This window comes from Arachis ipaensis, chromosome B10, assembly GCF_059453495.1.
Source record: "Arachis ipaensis isolate K30076 ecotype BB chromosome B10, ASM5945349v1, whole genome shotgun sequence".
Taxonomy (NCBI): domain Eukaryota; kingdom Viridiplantae; phylum Streptophyta; class Magnoliopsida; order Fabales; family Fabaceae; genus Arachis; species Arachis ipaensis.
Window position 1 is genome coordinate 108,004,088 of NC_142435.1, and position 19,628 is coordinate 108,023,715.

General features: G+C 41.1%; 1 non-coding gene across 1 annotated transcript; it reads right to left on the reverse strand.

Moving 5' to 3' along the window:
* Positions 1-9,873: 9,873 nt before the first annotated feature.
* LOC148581241 (small nucleolar RNA R71) lies at positions 9,874-9,981 on the reverse strand. The gene has a single exon (XR_015899571.1). It is a non-coding gene; the product is annotated as a small nucleolar RNA R71 (small nucleolar RNA).
* Positions 9,982-19,628: the final 9,647 nt, after the last annotated feature.

A 19,628-nucleotide genomic window follows, 5' to 3' on the forward strand; every position in this document is an offset into this window, starting at 1 on the left:
CATTTTAATAATGGTGTTGAATTCTCTCACTCAATTGTTGAGAATTTCTTGCATTTGTTTTGGTGCTTCATGACTTGTTACATTAATTGTAATATTTGTCAACACACAAGATTAGTGCTTTAGTCCTTTCTAATTCATTACCCTTTGTTTTTTTCTTGTACCGCTTCATCATTGAGTTAGGATAGAATCAAATGCTTTCATGCGTATCACTAATCTTGTTTGTGTCAATTCTTATTTGATCTTGATGCTTAATATACTCTCCATGCTTTAACTTTACTCTTGTATCAAGTATCAGTTGATATGCCTTTTGTTTATATTGATTTCTCACTCACATGTTGTAGCTACCATGTAGTAGAGAATCATACTCTTATTTGGTATTAGCCCCCGCCTACGTTCTATTTGCTTTGATATCTTTGTTGTAGGCTTCATTTTCTTTCTTTTTCTCTCCTTTTAGGCTGGCCACCAAGAAGGAAAGGAATGGAAAAGCTTTTAAATGGGGCAACGAACAAGTCATCCGCACAACCTTTCGAAGAAGCTCATCAATTGTAGCTACCCATCCACCTTGCTCTCCTTTGCATGCACCGAGGGCGGTGCAATCTTCAAGTGTGGGGAGGTCATTCGACCGATCTCCATGGGTAACAATTTCCTTTTCAACACCAAATTTTTCTATCTTTCTTTGTTAGAGTAGCTATTGCATTGCATGATAGGTTGCATGTTAGTTAGAATTTGTACATATTCTTACCACTTCTTTCATATTAGGACTACTTAGTTATGGTGATGATTTCTTTTCCAAGAAAATTGTTTTTAGGGCACCCTACCAATTTGAAAATTTTTGTTGAACTTGCTTGAAAGAATTTATTTTGGAACATGGTTTTGAGCTAAGAACACAAGCTTGTGAGATTTGAGCCTAATGGTGTGGTTACATCTTATAACCACTTATTTTCCTTCTTGCGTGTAATTGTTCTCTTTCTATGATTGTAATCTTTGATTTGTTTGAATCTATATGTCCCATTATTCCTTGTATTCATGCATTTATATGATTGAGGCCATCATTTCATTAGCTCACTTATCCAAATAGCCTTACCTTTTACTCTCCTTTGTTAGCCGATTTTGAGCCTACGCTTAACCCACTTGTTCTTATTTTAGCACATTACAAGCCTTAAAGCGGAAAACAATGAATGTCCTTTATTTGGATCTTTGATTGGCTTAGGCTAGTGAGTGTGAGTGTCATCCAAGAGTGGGAAAACTTTGGGACATTGGTTGGGATAAAAGGGTGTTTGTGTTTTGTATTTTTATATTGGGGAATTGGTACATACTCATATATTGATTAAATGTATAGACCTTATGCATTGATGTTCTTGTGTATAGTTTGAAAGAAAAAAAAGAAAAAAATGAAAAGAAAAAGAAATAAAAGTGAAAAAGAAAAAAAAGAAAAGAAAAGAAAAAATGTATATAGAAAAAGAAAGAAAAAAAAAGAGAAGAGCAATAAAGGGGACAAAATGCCCCAAAATGAAGCTCAATAAGAATCAATGCATAAGTGTTGTGAAATGAAAAGAAAATGCATGAGTATGTGAAAAAGTGAGAAATGGGTAGTTAGATTAGTACTTAATTGTATAGGTCATTATATAGGTTAGGTGGGAAAGTTTAAGTTAATCAAAGATTCAAATCCTAAGTCCACTAGCCATATATGATCCTACCTTGACCCTAGCCCCATTACAACCTAAAGAAAAGACCTCATGATACATGTATGCATGCATTGAATAATTGTTGATTGTTAGAAGAAAAACAAATCTTGGAAAGCATGATTAGGGGAGAATTGAGGGAATCAACCCCAAACACCGAGCGACTAGAGTGCAAACACTTTCAGTGAGGGTTCGATGCTCAATTCCTTGATTCCCGGCTTTCACGAGCGTTCTTCTTGCAAGTCTATTTGAACTTCAATTTTTATATTTGAATTGGTAGGATTCATGAATCGTTATATGATCTTGACCCTACTTGTGCATGAATGACTTGGAGGATTGATTTATTTTTAACCAAGTAGGTACAACCATTTTGCATCTAGTTGCATTCATGTAGATAGGATGCATATAGATAGGTTACATTGAATAAATGTTGATGCCCTTTGCTTTCTCTTGGCTTAAGCATGAGGACATGCTTGGTTTAAGTGTGGGGAGGTTGACAAACCCCAATTTGACGGTTTATCTTGTATTGAATTTAGGGGATTTTATCACCTTTTACCCACATTTATTCAATGAAATAGCATGGTTTGGTATATTCTCCTTTAATTGTGCTTAAGAGTGAAAACATGCTTTTTAGGTCTTAAAATAGCTAAATTTAATTCTCCTTGATTCCATTAGATGCCTTGATATGTTTGCTAAGTGATTTCAGATTTAGAAGGCAAAGATTGGGTCAAGGGAATGAAGAAAGAAGCATGAAAAGGTGGAGAACTCATGAAGAAATGAAAGAACCGGAAAGCTGTCAAGCCGACCTCTTTGCACTTAAACGACCATAACTTGAGCTACAGAGGTCCAATTGATGCGGTTCCAGTTGGGTTGGAAAGCTAACATCCGGGGCTTCGAAACTATATAAGATTTGCCATAGTTGCTACACGTATGGTGGCGCGCACGCGCAAAGTACGCGCACGCGCCGTTGCTGCCACCTAGTTCACCTAAAGCAAAACGTGGCCAACGAATTCTAAAGCCTTGTGGGCCCAATCCAACTCATTTCTGATGCTATTTAACCCAAGGAGTGAAGAGGGAAACATATGTTAGTTACCAATTAGTTTAGTTTAGCTTTGTAGTTAGTTTCTAGAGAGAGAAGCTCTCACTTCTCTCTAGAATTAGGATTAGAATTAGGTTTAGTTCAATAACCTTAGATCTAGATTTTAATCTTTGCTTTCTTCTACTTCTACCTCTCAATTCTTTGTTGTTACATTCATTCTTCTTCCATTCTTTTGTTGCAATTTCCTTTATGTTGTTCTTATGTTTTGTTGTAGATCTACTTTTGTTCCTTCCTTTCTCTTTCAATTCAATTCAAGGTAAATCATAATAATTGTGTTCATTTGATTTGTTGTTGTTTAATTCCTTGCAAATTGAGTAGTGTAGATTTACTTTTCTTGTAATTTTACTATGCTTTCCTCTTATGCCTTCCAAGTGTTTGATGAAATGCTTGGTTGGATTTTAGAGTAGAATTTTATGTTCTTGGCTTGGAAAGGTAACTTAGGAACTCTTGAGTTACTAATGTCCAAGTAATTGGTGATTGGGATCCATTGACTCTAGTCCTCACTAATTGAATTAGTGGAGAGTTAGGACTTATGGACTAGGATTGATATAGCTCATTTGACTTTCCTTTACTACTAGTTAGAGGATGATTTAATGAGATTAATCCTTGCCAATTCTCATATTGTGGTTAGTGATTAGGATAGAGATCCTTGACCACCAACCCTTGCCAAGACCTTTTTAGGCCTTAGTTTACTTTCTTGCCATTTATCTTTCATGCCTCTTATCAAAACCCCAAAAAATGATTCATAACCAATAACAAGACACTCTATTGTAATTCCTAGGGAGAACGACCCGAGGTTTGAATACTTCGGTTATTAATTTTAGGGGTTTGTTACTTGTGACAAACAATCTTTTGTATGAAAAGATTATTGCTTGGTTTAGAAACTATACTTGCAACGAGAATTCATTTGTGAATTCTAAACCGTCAAAAATCCGTTCATCAGTTGTCCGGTAGGACCAGAGGACCGAAGCGAGCTTGTCGGCCCATGCGCCTTTCTTGTTGTCTAAGCGCTTCTTGAATCCTAGTAGGATGACTTTGTTTGCGGACTCCACTTGTCCGTTCGTCTGGGGATGTTCCACTGAGGAAAACTTTTGTTTTATCCCTCGGCCGGTGAGGAATTCCGTGAACTTCTTGTCGGTGAATTGCGTCCCATTTTCCGAAATGATGACTTCTGGGATACCGAAACGGGTTATCACCTGTCTCCATATGAACTTCCTGCAATTGGATGAGGATATGCTGGCTAGTGGTTCAGCCTCTATCCATTTGGTGTAGTAGTCGATGGCGACTATGAGATATTTAACTTGTCCCGGGCCAGTCGGGAAAGGCCCTAAGAGGTCGACTCCCCATTGAGCGAAATGTCGTGTAGACGTCAGTAGGCTCAGCTCGGAGGCCGGCGCTTTGTGGAAGTTGGCGTTTTCTTGACACTTTACACATTTTCTGACAAATTCTCTGGAGTCTCTCATCATTGATGGCCAGTAATATCCAGCTCGGATGAGCTTCCTCGTTAGGGCTTTACCCCCGATGTGGTGGCCGTAGCATCCCTCGTGGACTTCTCTAAGTACATAGTCCGTCTGGTCGGGGTGCAAGCACTTCAATAGGGGTTGGCTAAGCCCCTTTTTGAATAGTTGTTCTTGTATGATTGCATATTTGGCTGCCTCCCTTCTCAACGTTTTGGTTGCTTTCTCATCATCAGGCAACTTGCCATGTTTCAGGAAGTTTGTGATGGGGTCCATCCAGGAAGGGCTTGACTCCGTCAAATGGAGGGCAACCGTCGGTTCCTTCACCATGCCCTGGATGAGAGACCGGTTGCCCGCTCCCGGCTTCGTGCTTGCTAATTTAGATAGGAGGTCTGCCCGTGTGTTCCTTTCTCTTGGAACATGTTGGACCATGACCTCTTGGATCTGTCTGGTCAATTCTCTAACCTTTTCCAAATATTTTTGCAGGAGGGGGTCCCTGGCTTGATAGCTTCTGTTCACTTGCGAGGTGACGACTTGTGAATCGCTGCACACTTCCAGCTTTGTTACCCCGACTTCCCGGGCTAGGGTTAGTCCGCCTAAGAGGGCTTCGTATTCTGCTTGATTGTTCGACACAGGAAATTTGAACTTGGTCGATTGCTCGTAAATGACTCCCGCCGGGCTCTCTAAGATGACCCCGGCTCCCCCGGATGTCTGGTTGGAGGCCCCGTCTACGTGGAGCCTCCACCGTGTGCCCGTTTCCTCAGGGGGATCACCCGTTACCTCTACCAAGAAATCTGCCATCGCCTACGCCTTGATTGCATGTCGGGGCTCATACTGCAAGTCATATTGGGAGAGCTCGATTGCCCAGGTCATCATCCTTCCAGCCAAATCAGGTTTTTGGAGTACTTGGCGAATTGTTTGGTCCGTTCTCACAACTATACGGTGGCCCTGGAAGTACTGCCTCAACCTTCGGGAGGAGGTTAGGAGTGTCAGCGCCAGTTTTTCCAGTTTGCTGTACCTCAGCTCTGCTCCTTGTAGAGCTCTGCTAACGAAGTAAATCGGTTGCTGAGCCTTCCCTTTTTCTCGTACGAGCACTGCTACAAGCGCTTCCTCTGTTACTGCCAGGTAGAGGTAGAGTGGCTCCCCGGCCTTGGGCTTCCCAAGCACCGGAGGTGCTGCTAGGATCTCCTTGAAGTGGTTGAATGCTTCCTCACACGCTGGGGTCCATTCAAATGCTATCCCCTTTTTCATCAGATTGAAGAAGGGCAGGGATTTTGCTGCTGATGCACCGAGGAAACGGGATAATGCCGTCAGCCTTCCTGCCAATCATTGGATGTCTTTGATATAATCCGGGCTCTTCATCTGGAGAATCGCTTGGCACTTCTCAGGGTTGGCTTCTACTCCTCTTTAGGTGATCATGAACCGTAAGAACTTCCCAGCCTCCATGGCAAAGGCGCATTTGAGCGGGTTGAGCCTCATGCCGTGTCGCTGGAGGGACGCGAACACTCCCCCCAGGTCGCTTAGGAGATCGTCGGGCCGCTGATGAGCGGATAATTTATACGCTTTTTGGCATTGTTTTTAGTATGTTTTTAGTAGGATCTAGTTACTTTTAGGGATGTTTTGATTAGTTTTTATGTTAAATTCACATTTCTGGACTTTACTATGAGTTTGTGTGTTTTTCTGTGATTTCAGGTATTTTCTGGCTGAAATTGAGGGACTTGAGCAAAAATCAGATTCAGAGGTTGAAGAAGGACTGCTGATGCTGTTGGATTCTGACCTCCCTGCACTCAAAGTAGAATTTCTGGAGCTACAGAACTCAAAATGATGCACTTCTAATTGCTTTGGAAAGTAGACATCCAAGGCTTTCCAGCAATATATAATAGTCCATACTTTGGCCGAGTTTAGATGACGCAAAAGGGCGTTGAACGCCAGTTCTACGCTGCAGTCTGGAGTTAAACGCCAAAAACACGTCACGAACCAGAGTTGAACGCCAGAAACACGTTACAAACTGGCGTTCAACTCCAAGAATGACCTCTCCACGTGTAAACTTCAAGCTTAGCCCAAGCACACACCAAGTGGGCCCCGAAAGTGGATTTATGCATCAATTACTTACTTCTGTAAACTCTATTAGCTAGTCTAGTATAAATAGGACTTTTTACTATTGTATTTACATCTTTGGATAACCTTTGATCAGTTTTATGCTATCTTAGACTTTCATGGGGGCTGGCCATTCGGCCATACCTGGACCATTATCACTTATGTATTTTCAAACGGTAGAGTTTCTGCATTCCATAGATTAAGGTGTGGAGCTCTGCTGTTCCTCATGATTTAATGCAAAGTACTACTGTTTTTCTATTCAATTCAACTTATTCCGCCTCTAAGATATCCATTCGTTCCCAAGAACATGATGAATGTGATGATTATGTGATGCTCATCATCATTCTCACTCATGAACGCGTGCCTGACAAACACTTCCGTTCTACATGCAAACAAGCTTGAATGAATATCTCTTAGATATCTAGTACAGGGGACTGAGTCTGAGTTATTAGTATCTTCGTGGTATAAGTTAGAACCCATGGATGGCCATTCCTGAGATCCGGAAAGTATAGACCTTGTATGTGGTATTCCGAGTAGGATCTGGGAAGGGATGGTTGTGACGAACTTTAAACTCGCGAGTGCTGGGCGTAGTGACAGACGTAAAAGGATAGTAAATCCTATTCCAGTATGATCGAGAACCTCCAGATGATTAGCCATGCCGTGACAGAGCATTTGGACCATTTTCACAGAGTGGATGGGATGTAGCCATTGACAACGGTGATGCCCTTACAGAAAGCTTGCCATGGAGAGGAGTAAGACTGATTGGATGAAGACAGTGGGAAAGTAGAGATTCAGAGGAACGAAAGCATCTCTATACGCTTATCTGAAATTCTCACCAATGAATTACATAAGTATTTCTATCTTTATTTTCTGTTTATTTATTATTATTATTCGAAAATACTATAACCATTTGATATCCGTCTGACTGAGATTTACAAGGTGACCATAGCTTGCTTCATACCAACAATCTCTGTGGGATCGACCCTTACTCACGTAAGGTTTTATTACTTAGACGACCCAGTGCACTTGCTGGTTAGTTGTGCGAAGTTGTGAAGTTATGTTTGGACCATGGTATTGTGCACCAGTTATTGGCGCCATTGCCAGGGAGAGAACGAACAACAAATTTTACAACCTCAGAGTAACAATTTCGCATATCAAGTTTTTGGCGCCGTTGCCGGGGATTGTTCAAGTTTGGACAACTGACGGTTCATCTTGTTGCTTAGATTAGGTAATTTTCTTTTTGTTTTATTTTCAAAAAAAATCAAATATATATATATATATATATATATATATATATATATATATATATATATATATTTCTTCAAAAAATTTTCAAAAATCTTTCAAAAATTTCTCATCTGTTTTCGAAAATTATTTCAGAAATTTTAAGAATGAATTCTAGAGTTTCATGAAGCATGTTGAAGCCTGGCTGGCTATAAAGCCTTGTCTAAATTCATTTAGACTGAGGCTTCCAAGTCATCATTACAAGAACAAGCTAGTTGTTGCTAATAAAATTTGTTATTGTATGACTGATTTGTATCTTCTAAAGCTTGGCTGGCTATTAAGCCATGACTAACCCTCAGATTGGAGCTTTAGACTAAGAGTGCAAGATTCCTGGAATTCATATTAAAAATTTTGGAATCTTTATTTTTCTTTTTCACATTAATTTTCGAAAAAATAAAAAAAATTATAAAATCATAAAAATAAAAAATATTTTATGTTTCTTGTTTGAGTCTTGAGTCAATTTTTAAGTTTGGTGTCAATTGCATTTTTTTCTAAAAATTCTTTATACATTTTTTCGAAAATTCATGCATTCATAGTGTTCTTCATGATCTTCAAGTTGTTCTTGGCCAGTCTTCTTGTTTGATCTTCATATTTTCTTGTTTTGTGTCCTTTCTTGTTTTTCATATGCATTCTTGCATTCATAGTGTCTATACATGAAAAATTTCTAAGTTTGGTGTCTTGCATGTTTTCTTTTCTTGAAAATTTTTCAAAAATAAGTTCTTGATGTTTATCTTGACATTCATAGTGTTCTTGGTGTTCATCTTGACATTCATAATGTTCTTGCATGCATCACATGTTTAGATCCAAAATTTTCATGCATTGCATCATTTTTCATATTTTTCTCTCTCATCATTAAAAATTCAAAAATCAAAAAAATATCTTTCCTTTTTTCTCTCATAAATTTCGAAAATTTGGATTGACTTTTTCAAAAATTTTTAAAATTCAATTGTTTCTTATGAGTCAAATCAAATTTTTCAATTTAAAAATCTTATCTTTTTCAAAAATCATATCTTTTTCATTTTTCTTATTTATTTTTGAAAATTTTAAAATTATTTTTTAAAAATATTTTTCTTAATTTTACATCATATTTTCGAAAATATCATCAAAAATTAATGTTTTGATTCAAAAATTTCAAGTTTGTTACTTACTTGTTAAGAAAGATTCAAACTTTAAGTTCTAGAATCATATCTTGTGATTTCTTGTGAATCAAGTCATTAATTGTGATTTTAAAAATCAAATCCTTTTCAAAACTAATTTCAATCATATCTTTTCAAAAATATCTTTTTATCTTATCTGTTTCAAATATCTTTTTTAACTTCTTATCTTCTTATCTTTTAAATTTGATTTTCAAAATTTGTTTCAACTATCCCTCTCTAATTTTCGAAAATACCTCCCTCTTTTTCAAAAATTCTTTTTAATTAATTAATTGTTTCAATTTTTAATTTTAATTTTAATTTTATCTTAATTTTCAAAAATCATTAACACTTTTTCAAAATTAATTTTCGAAAATCCTCTCACCTCTCATCTCCTTCTATTTATTTAATTACTTACTAACACTTCTCTTCATCTCATATCTCTGCTCCCCTTACCCTTGTGTTCGGATTCTCCTCCCTTCTCTTTCTTTACATTACATTTTTTTCTTCTTCTACTCACATAAAGGAATCTCTATACTGTGACATAGAGGATTCCATATTTTCTTTGTTATTCCCTTCTCTGTCATATGAGCAGGAGCAAGGACAAGAACATTCTTGTTGAAGCAGATCCTGAACCTGAAAGGACTCTGAAAAGGAAACTAAGAGAAGCTAAAATACAACAATCCAGAGACAACCTTACAGGAATTTTCGAACAGGAAGAGGAGATGGCACCCGAAAATAATAATAATGCAAGGAGGATGCTTGGTAACTTTACTACACCTAATTCCAATTTACATGGAAGAAGCATCTCAATTCCTACCATTGGAGCAAACAATTTTGAGCTTAAACCTCAATTAGTTTCTCTGATGCAACAAAACTGCAAGTTTCATGGACTTCCATCTGAAGATCCTTTTCAGTTTTTAACTGAATTCTTGCAGATATGTGATGCTGTTAAGACTAATGGAGTAGATCCTGAAGTCTACAGGCTCATGTTTTTCCCTTTTGCTGTAAGAGACAGAGCTAGAATATGGTTGGACTCTCAACCTAAGGATAGCCTGAACTCTTGGGATAAGCTGGTCAAGGCTTTCTTAGTCAAGTTCTTTCCTCCTCAAAAGCTGAGTAAGCTTAGAGTGGATGTTCAAACATTCAGACAGAAAGAAGGTGAATCCCTCTATGAAGCTTGGGAGAGATACAAAGAACTGACCAAAAAGTGTCCTTCTAACATGCTTTCAGAATGGACCATCCTGGATAGATTCTATGATGGTCTGTCTGAATTAGCTAAGATGTTATTGGATATTTCTGTAGGTGGATCCATTCACCTAAAGAAAATGCCTACAGAAGCTCAAGAACTCATTGACATGGTTGCTAACAACCAATTTATGTACACTTCTGAGAGGAATCCTGTGAGTAATGGGACGCCTCAGAAGAAGGGAGTTCTTGAAATTGATACTCTGAATGCCATATTGGCTCAGAATAAAATATTGACTCAGCAAGTCAATATGATTTCTCAGAGTCTGAATGGAATGCAAGCTGCATCCAACAGTACTCAAGAGGCATCTGCTGAAGAAGAGGCTTATGATCCTGAGAACCCTGCAATAGCAGAGGTGAATTACATGGGTGAACCATATGGAAACACCTATAATTACTCATGGAGAAATCACCCAAATCTCTCATGGAAGGATCAACAAAAGCCTCAACAAGGCTTTAATAATGGTGGAAGAAACAGGTTTAACAATAGTAAACCTTTTCCATCATCTTCTCAGCAACAGACAGAGAACTCTGAACAAAATACCTCTAATTTAGCAAACTTAGTCTCTGATCTGTCCAAGGCCACTGTAAGTTTCATGAATGAAACAAGGTCCTCAATTAGAAATTTGGAGGCACAAGTGGGCCAGCTGAGTAAAAGGATCACTGAAATCCCTCCTAGTACTCTCCCAAGCAATACAAAAGAAATTCCAAAAGGAGAGTGCAAGGCCATTGATATAACCATCATGGCCGAATCCAAGGAGGAAGGGGAGGACGTGAATCCCAAGGAGGAAGACCTCCTGGGACGTCCAGTGATCAATAAGGAGTTTCCCTTTGAGGAACCAAAGGAATATGAGGCTCATTTAGAGACCATGGAGATTCCATTGAACCTCCTTATGCCATTCATGAGCTCTGATGAGTATTCCTCTTCTGAAGAGAATGAGGATGTTACTGAAGAGAAAATTGCCAAGATCCTTGGTGCAATCATGAAGCTGAATGCCAATTTATTTGGTAATGAGACTTGGGGAGATGAACCTCCCCTGTTCACCAATGAACTAAATGCATTGAATCAACTGAGACTGCCTCAGAAGAAACAGGATCCTGGAAAGTTCCTAATACCTTGTACCGTAGGCACCATGACCTTTGAGAAGGCTCTATGTGACCTTGGGTCAGGGATAAACCTCATGCCCCTCTCTGTAATGGAGAAACTGGGAATCTTTGAGGTACAAGCTGCTAAAATCTCATTAGAGATGGCAGACAATTCCAGAAAACATGCTTATGGACAAGTAGAGGACATATTAGTAAAGGTTGAAGGCCTTTCCATCCCTGCTCATTTCATAATCCTAGATACTGGAAAGGATGAGGATGAATCCATCATCCTTGGAAGACCCTTCCTAGCCACAGAAAGAGCTGTCATTGATGTTAACAGAGGTGAACTAGTCCTTCAATTGAATGAGGACTCCCTTGAGTTTAAAACTCAAGGACATCCTTCTGTAAACATGGAAAAGAGGCACAGTAAGCTTCTCTCAAAATAGAGTCAACCAGAGCCCCCACAGTCAAACTCTAAGTTTGGTGTTGGGAGGCCACAACCAAACTCTAAGTTTGGTGTTGAACTCCCATATCCAAACTCTAAGTTTGGTGTTGGGGAGTCTCAACAATGCTCTGAACATCTGTAAAGGCTCCATGAGAGCCCACTGTCAAGCTATTGACATTAAAAAAAGTGCTTGTTGGGAGGCAACCCAATTTTTATTTATCTAATTTTATTTTTATTTTATTGTTATTTCATGTTTTATTAGGTTCATGATCATGTAGAGTCACAAAATAAATAGAAAAATTAAAAACAGAATCAAAAACAACAGAAGAAAAATCACACCCTAGAGGAAGGACTTACTGGTGTTTAAACGCCAGTAAGGAGCATCTGGCTGGCGTTCAACGCCAGAACAGAGCATGGATCTGGTGCTGAATGCTAGAAACAAGCATAGAACTGGCGTTCAATGCCAGAAACATGCTGCATCTGGGCGTTGAACGCCCAAAACAACCATCAGTTCGGCGTTTAAACGCCAGAATTGCATGTAAAGGCATTTTACATGCCTAATTGGTGCAGGGATGTAAATCCTTGACACTTCAAGATCTGTGGACCTCACAGGATCATCTCAGGATCTGTGGACCCCACAGGATCCTCACCTTCCCTCCTCATAATCCTAGATTCTTCCACATCTTCTTCTTCTTCTATTCCTTTCTTCTTTTGCTCGAGGACGAGCAAAATTCTAAGTTTGGTGTGAAAAAAGCATTGATTTTTTGCTTTTCCATAACCATTGATGGCACCTAAGGCCGGAGAAACCTCTAGAAAGAGGAAAGGGAAGACAAAAGCTTCCATCAAGGGTCTATAGCTCAGTGGTAGAACATTTGACTGTAAATCAAGAGATCCCTGAGATACCTAAAGGGATACATTTTCTTCCACATAATTATTGGGGACAACTAAGGGTGGAACATCAAGATCACTCCATCATCCTCCATGAAATTAGAGAAGATCAAAGAGCAATGAGGGAGGAGCAACAAAGACAACGAAGAGACATAGAAGAGCTCAAGGACATCATTGGTTCCTAAAGAAGGAAACGCCACCATCACTAAGGTGGACTCATTCCTTGTTCTTAAATTTTATGTTTTTCATTTTCTTTATGTTAAGTGCTTATCTATGTTTGTGTCTTTATTACATGATCATTAGTGTCTAAGTGTCTATGCCTTAAAGTAGTGAATATGAATCTATCACCTCTCTTAAATGGAAAAAATATTTTAATTACAAAAGAACAAGAAGTACATGAGTTTCGAATTTATCCTTGAACTTAGTTTAATTATTTTGATGTGGAGACAATACTTTTTGTTTTCTGAATGTATGCTTGAACAGTGCATATGTCTTTTGAAGTTGTTGTTTATGAATGTTAAATATGTTGGCTCTTGAAAAAATGATGAACAGGAGACATGTTATTTGATAATCTGAAAAATCATAAAAATGATTCTTGAAGCAAGAAAAAGCAGTGAATACAAAAGCTTCCAGAAAAAAAAAAGAAAAAAAAATGGCAAAAAAAATATAAAAAGCAAGCAGAAAAAGCCAAAAGCTCTTAAAACCAAAAGGCAAGAGCAAAAAGCCAATAACCCTTAAAACCAAAAGGCAAGGGTAAATAAAAAGGATCCCAAGGCTTTGAGCATCAGTGGATAGGAGGGCCTAAAGGAATAAAATCCTGGCCTAAGCGGCTAAACTAAGCTGTCCCTAACCATGTGCTTGTGGCGTGAAGGTGTCAAGTGAAAACTTGAGACTGAGCGGTTAAAGTCAAGGTCCAAAGCAAAATAAGAGTGTGCTTAAGAACCCTAGACACCTCTAATTGGGGACTTTAGCAAAGCTGAGTCACAATCTGAAAAGGTTCACCCAATTATGTGTCTGTGGCATTTATGTATCCGATGGTAATACTGGAAAACAAAGTGCTTAGGGCCACGGCCAAGACTCATAAAGTAGCTGTGTTCAAGAATCAAGATACTGAACTAGGAGAATCAATAACACTATCTGAACTCTGAGTTCCTATAGATGCCAATCATTCTGAACCTCAATGGATAAAGTGAGATGCCAAAACTATTCAAGAGGCAAAAAACTACAAGTCCCGCCCATCTGATTGGAGCTATGTTTCATTGATAGTTTGGAATTTATAGTATATTCTCTTCTTTTTATCCTATTTGATTTTCAGTTGCTTGGGGACAAGCAACAATTTAAGTTTGGTGTTGTGATGAGCGGATAATTTATACGCTTTTTGACATTGTTTTTAGTATGTTTTTAGTAGGACCTAGTTACTTTTAGGGATGTTTTTATTAGTTTTTATGTTAAATTCACATTTCTGGACTTTACTACGAGTTTGTGTGTTTTTCTGTAATTTCAGGTATTTTCTGGCTGAAATTGAGGGACTTGAGCAAATATCAGATTCAGAGGTTGAAGAAGGACTGCTAATGCTGTTGGATTCTGACCTCCCTGCACTCAAAGTGGAATTTCTGGAGCTACAAAACTTAAAATGACGCGCTTCCAATTGCGTTGGAAAGTAGACATCCAGGGCTTTCCAGCAATATATAATAGTCCATACTTTGGCTGGGTTTAGACGACGGAAAAGGGCGTTGAACGCCAGTTCTACGCTGCAGTCTGGAGTTAAATGCCAGAAACACGTCACGAACCAGAGTTGAACGCCAGAAACACGTTACAAACTGGCGTTCAACTCCAAGAATGACCTCTCCACGTGTAAACTTCAAGCTCAGCCCAAGCACACACCAAGTGGGCCCTAGAAGTGGATTTATGCATCAATTACTTACTTCTGTAAATCCTAGTAGCTAGTCTAGTATAAATAGGACTTTTTACTATTGTATTTACATCTTTGGATAACCTTTGATCAGTTTTATGCTATCTTAGACTTTCATGGGGGCTGGCCATTCGGCCATGACTAGACCATTATCACTTATGTATTTTCAAACGGTAGAGTTTCTGTACTCCATAGATTAAGGTGTGGAGCTCTGCTGTTCCTCATGATTTAATGCAAAGTACTACTGTTTTTCTATTCAATTCAACTTATTCCGCCTCTAAGATATCCATTCGTTCCCAAGAACATGATGAATGTGATGATTATGTGACGCTCATCATCATTCTCACTCATGAACGCGTGCCTGACAAACACTTCCGTTCTACATGCAAACAAGCTTGAATGAATATCTCTTAGATATCTAATACAGGGGACCGAGTCCGAGTTATTAGTATCTTCGTGGTATAAGTTAGAACCCATGGATGGCCATTCCTGAGATCCGGAAAGTATAAACCTTGTATGTGGTATTCCGAGTAGGATCTGGGAAGGGATGGCTGTGACGAACTTCAAACTCGCGAGTGCTGGGCGTAGTGACAGACGCAAAAGGATAGTAAATCCTATTCCAGTATGATCGAGAACCTCCAGATGATTAGCCATGCCATGACAGAGCATTTGGACTATTTTCACAGAGAGGATGGGATGTAGCCATTGACAACGGTGATGCCCTTACAGAAAGCTTGCCATGGAGAGGAGTAAGACTGATTGGATGAAGACAGTGGGAAGTAGAGATTCAGAGGAACGAAAGCATCTCTATACGCTTATCTGAAATTCTCACCAATGAATTACATAAGTATTTCTATCTTTATTTTCTGTTTATTTATTATTATTATTCGAAAATACTATAACCATTTGATATCTGCCTGACTGAGATTTACAAGGTGACCATAGCTTGCTTCATACCAACAATCTCCGTGGGATCGACCCATACTCATGTAAGGTTTTATTACTTGGACGACCCAGTGCACTTGCTGGTTAGTTGTGCGAAGTTGTGAAGTTATGTTTGGACCATGGTATTGTGCACCAGTTATTGGCATCATTGCCAGGGAGAGAACGAACAACAAATTTTACAACCTCAGAGTAACAATTTCGCATACCAGCTGCGTGGTTTTCGCGAGGATGTCATCCACGTAGACTTCTACTGTCTTGCCTATGAGCTCGCTGAATATCTTGTTCATCAATCTCTGGTACGTGGCGCCAGCATTTTTCAGGCCAAATGGCATTACCTTGTAGCAATAGATCCCTCCCGGCGTTATGAACGCTGTTTTGTCCTCGTCGGGTCGGTGCATCGGTATCTGATTGTACCCAGAGTAGGCGTCTATGAAGCTCAGATACCGGTACCCCGCCGTCGCGTCGACGAGCGCGTCAATGTTGGGAAGGGGATAGCAGTCCTTGGGACATGCCTTGTTGAGGTCGGAATAGTCTACACACATTCTCCACCTCCCATTGTGCTTTTTCACCAAGACCACGTTCGACAGCCAATTCGAGTAGTCTAGTTCTCAGATGAACCCTGCTTCAAGGAGGTTGGCCGTCTGCCTGGCCACTTCCTCTGCCCTTTCCTATGACATCTTCCTCCTCCTCTGGGCCACTGGCTTAGCCTCCGGCTTGACGGCTAGATAGTGTGACATGAGCTACAGATCTATCCTTGGCATGTCGGCTGGTGTCCAAGCGAAGAGGTCGGCATTGGCTCTGATCATTTCTATCAAAGGTTCCTTTAATTCATGGGGGAGATTTCTATTTCTGAATGTGAACTTCTCCTCCCCATCACCGACCCTGAATTTTTCCAAGTCCCCCTCTGGCTCGGGCCTGGGCTTGTCGTCTATTCTGGCATCCAGGTCGGCAAGGAAAACCCCTGATGCTTCTTTGGACTTTTTCCTGAGAGAAAGACTGGCGTGGTCGCAGGCGACCGCCGTTTCCAAGTCCCCTCTGATGGATCCTACGGATCCGTCATCAGTAATAAACTTCATTACGAGCAGCTTCGTACTAATCGCTGCCCCAAGGTCGTTGATGGTTTTTCTCCCCAGGATGATGATGTAGGCTGTGGAGTCTCGCAAGACTACAAAATCGGCCATTACTGTCCTTCGCCTCTGTCCTTGTCCCATGGAGGTCGGGAGGGAGATGATCCCATCCGGCTTGATGAAGTGGTCACCCAACCCTACCACACCGTGCTGGTGGGTCGCTAGGTCGGCATCACGCAGTCCCAAGACATCAAAAACGTTGCGAAACATGATGTTCGAGTCCGTCCCTGTATCCACTAGGATCCATTTGACGAGGCCAGTTCCAACTCTGGCCGTGATGACCATGGGGGGACTTTCCGGTACCTCGTCGAACCATTGGTCCTCGGGGCCGAAGGAGATGGATGGGAGTCCCCGGGAACTTCTCTCGGGTGAGGAGGAGACAGCCAGGACTTTGGCGTCTTTCTTCTGTGCCAATTTTGACCTCGGGGCGGAATTCCTCGCTGTTACCACGTTCACCACCGTGAGACCGTGGTCGTCCCCCTCTGGTTCTTGGCATCGTCTTGTCACCCGGGGCCTGTCCTCGCCCTCGTGATCGCGATTCCATCTCCTCGGCTCCCTTATGAGGTGGGAGAATTCGGCAAGCTTTCCGTCCCTGATTGCTTGCTCCAGGGCATCCTTCAGGTCGAAACATTCTTGGGTCTTGTGCCCGTATCCCTTGTGATATTCGCAGTAAAGGCTTTTGTTTCCCCCCGTTCTGTCCTTCAGAGGTCGGGGTCTCGACAGTATCCCCTTCTCGGCTATCTGTTGATAAACTTCCGTGATTGGTGCCATGAGCGGGGTGTAGTTGGTGAATTTCCCGACTCGGGGAAATGGCTTTGGCGTCTTACTCGGACCGCCATCCCTGGCGTGTTCCTTTTGTCTTTCTCCACCCTCGTAGTGGCGGGTTTGGTTGTAGGGGGTTGCCGTTTGTTGGCAGCCACGACCCGGCTGACTTCTTCATCGTTAATATACTCCTTAGCGACGCATTGGATCTCCTGCATTGTCCAAACTGGCTTTGTGGTAAGGTGCTTCCTGAAGTCCTCGTTCAGGAGCCGTTCGTCAAGCACAAGCTCGCCACCGAGTCCGTCAACCCGTCGATTTCCAGGCATTCGTCGTTGAAACGATCTAGGTATTTCGTGGTCGGCTCCCCGGCTTTCTGGGTCACCCCCAGCAAATTGATCGGGTGCTTGGCTTTGGCAATCCTGGTCGTGAACTGAGCCAGGAAGGCATGGCTGATGTCGGAGAAGCGGGTAACCGAGCCCTGCGGGAGGTTATTGAACCACCGTATTGTAGGTCCCGCCAGGGTGACCGGGAAAGCGCGGCACCTTACCTCGTCTCCCACTCCCTCTAGGTTCATCCTGGCCTCAAAGGCCGTGAGGTGTTCCAGCGGGTCTTGCGTTCCATCGTACCTCATGTCCGTTGGCTTGTCAAAGTGTTTTGGCAGCCGGACCTCGAGTATGGAACGGTGGAATGGGGTCGCTCCCATTATTACGGGTCTTCGTGTTCCCGTCGTTCTTCCCTCATCGTTCTCCCGACGAGTGTCCTCGTCTCCGCGGTTCGCGGTACGCCGCCTCTCACGTCTGGCGTAAATGACGGGGTCATGACGTCTTCTCGCGCACCCTCTCTCCCCGGTGCTTTCGGACTCGGCATGGGGGCTAGGGGTGTGTCTGGAGCAACTCCTGGAGCGAGAGTGGGAGTGACTCTGCTCTGGGATGTATTGGTCGCGTTCCCTATCTGCTAGCCGGCGTTCCAAGTCTTGCATTCTATGGCATAGCTCTTGCATTATTCTGGCATGGTTGTCGCCAGTCCCCCCAAAGGAGCGTCCCTCGTGTGACTGTGTTGCGTTCCTCGGAGGCGACCTTGGATGTTGTCGGGTTTCCATCGCGGCGGCGTCGCCTCTGGGCACGGCCTCACAGCCTGTCCCAGTGTGGGCTAGCACGAAGTCCATGAACGAGTCCCCACCGACGGCGCCAATGTTCAGTAGGTCGGGAACCGGACGGTTCGGGTTGAAGTCCTGCAGATGGTGGGGTCTCGTCTGGTTTCGGGCAGCCAGTCAGGTAAACGCAAGGTCCCGAGCACTTCGTGTAGAAAAGGGGGGTGCCACCTGCAAAGACACTCCGACGCTTTTGTTAGTAAATGTGCAGGCGGAAAGGGTGATATGATGTGCGACGTACCTTGGGGAAAGGGTAAATCCTTCTCCTTATATACTATGTCAGGGGTGAGCCCTACAAGGACAGGCCCACTTTTTCGGGACGTTTTCCTACAGTTGTGAGTGAGCTGTCTGGGACGCGTGTCCGGGTCGGTTGTGGGGCGCCTCACTTGTGACCGTCCGGGTCGGGTGATGCTCGGGTCGGGCCGACCCGTGGAGGGTTTGGGCCAGGCCGTAACATATATATATATATATATATATGACTAAGAAATAATTAAAAATACAATTGTATATAAGTTAGTGAAGAAAAATGGTTTTCTTGAAAATAAAGAAGTAAAGACCACAAGCTTGATAAAGATAAACTCTCGTGAAATGTAAGTTGACCAAGTGTATGGATTTTTCTATTACTTTTGCGACATTTGTTTTTTCTACGGAGGACCTTTGAGTTAGGTTCTCACTCTTCTATAGCCTATGTTTTTCAAGAAAACAGAAAAAGAAGATAAGCATTGGATATTTACTTCTGTATTTTTAGACTGGTCTTGTAATTAGTTATTATTTTTTTTCGTCATTATTATTATACCTTGTACAGAGGGATAAGATTTGTAATTGCGTGTGTTTGTGTGTGCGCGCTTGTGTGCGTTTGTGTTATTTGTAAAATTATTCTTGTAAAATATAAAATGTGATGAGATGTATTTGTGTATATTATATATATGTATGCATGTTTGTATGTATAATAAAAATAAATAAATAAATTCCATTTTTTCAAAGAAAAGTATATAAGGATTTTTAGGTAAAAGCTCTTACTTTATTGTTATATACATAGAAGTGGTCTTAATATTTTCGTTATCAGAGTGGCGTAGTTGAAAGCGTGACACATTTTGGTAGTGGGGGTGTTACAACTTGTATTTAAACAACATGTAAAAAAATAGAATTTAAATTAGTGCGTCCAAAGATATTAAGACTAAAATAGTGAAGAGATTAATTTGGTGCACGACATTCAATTTCAGGGATTAAAATGAATCACTTAATGTAAAGTCAGGAACTAATTTAATGCATATACAATGATAACATAATGAATGACATGCGTACGAATAATA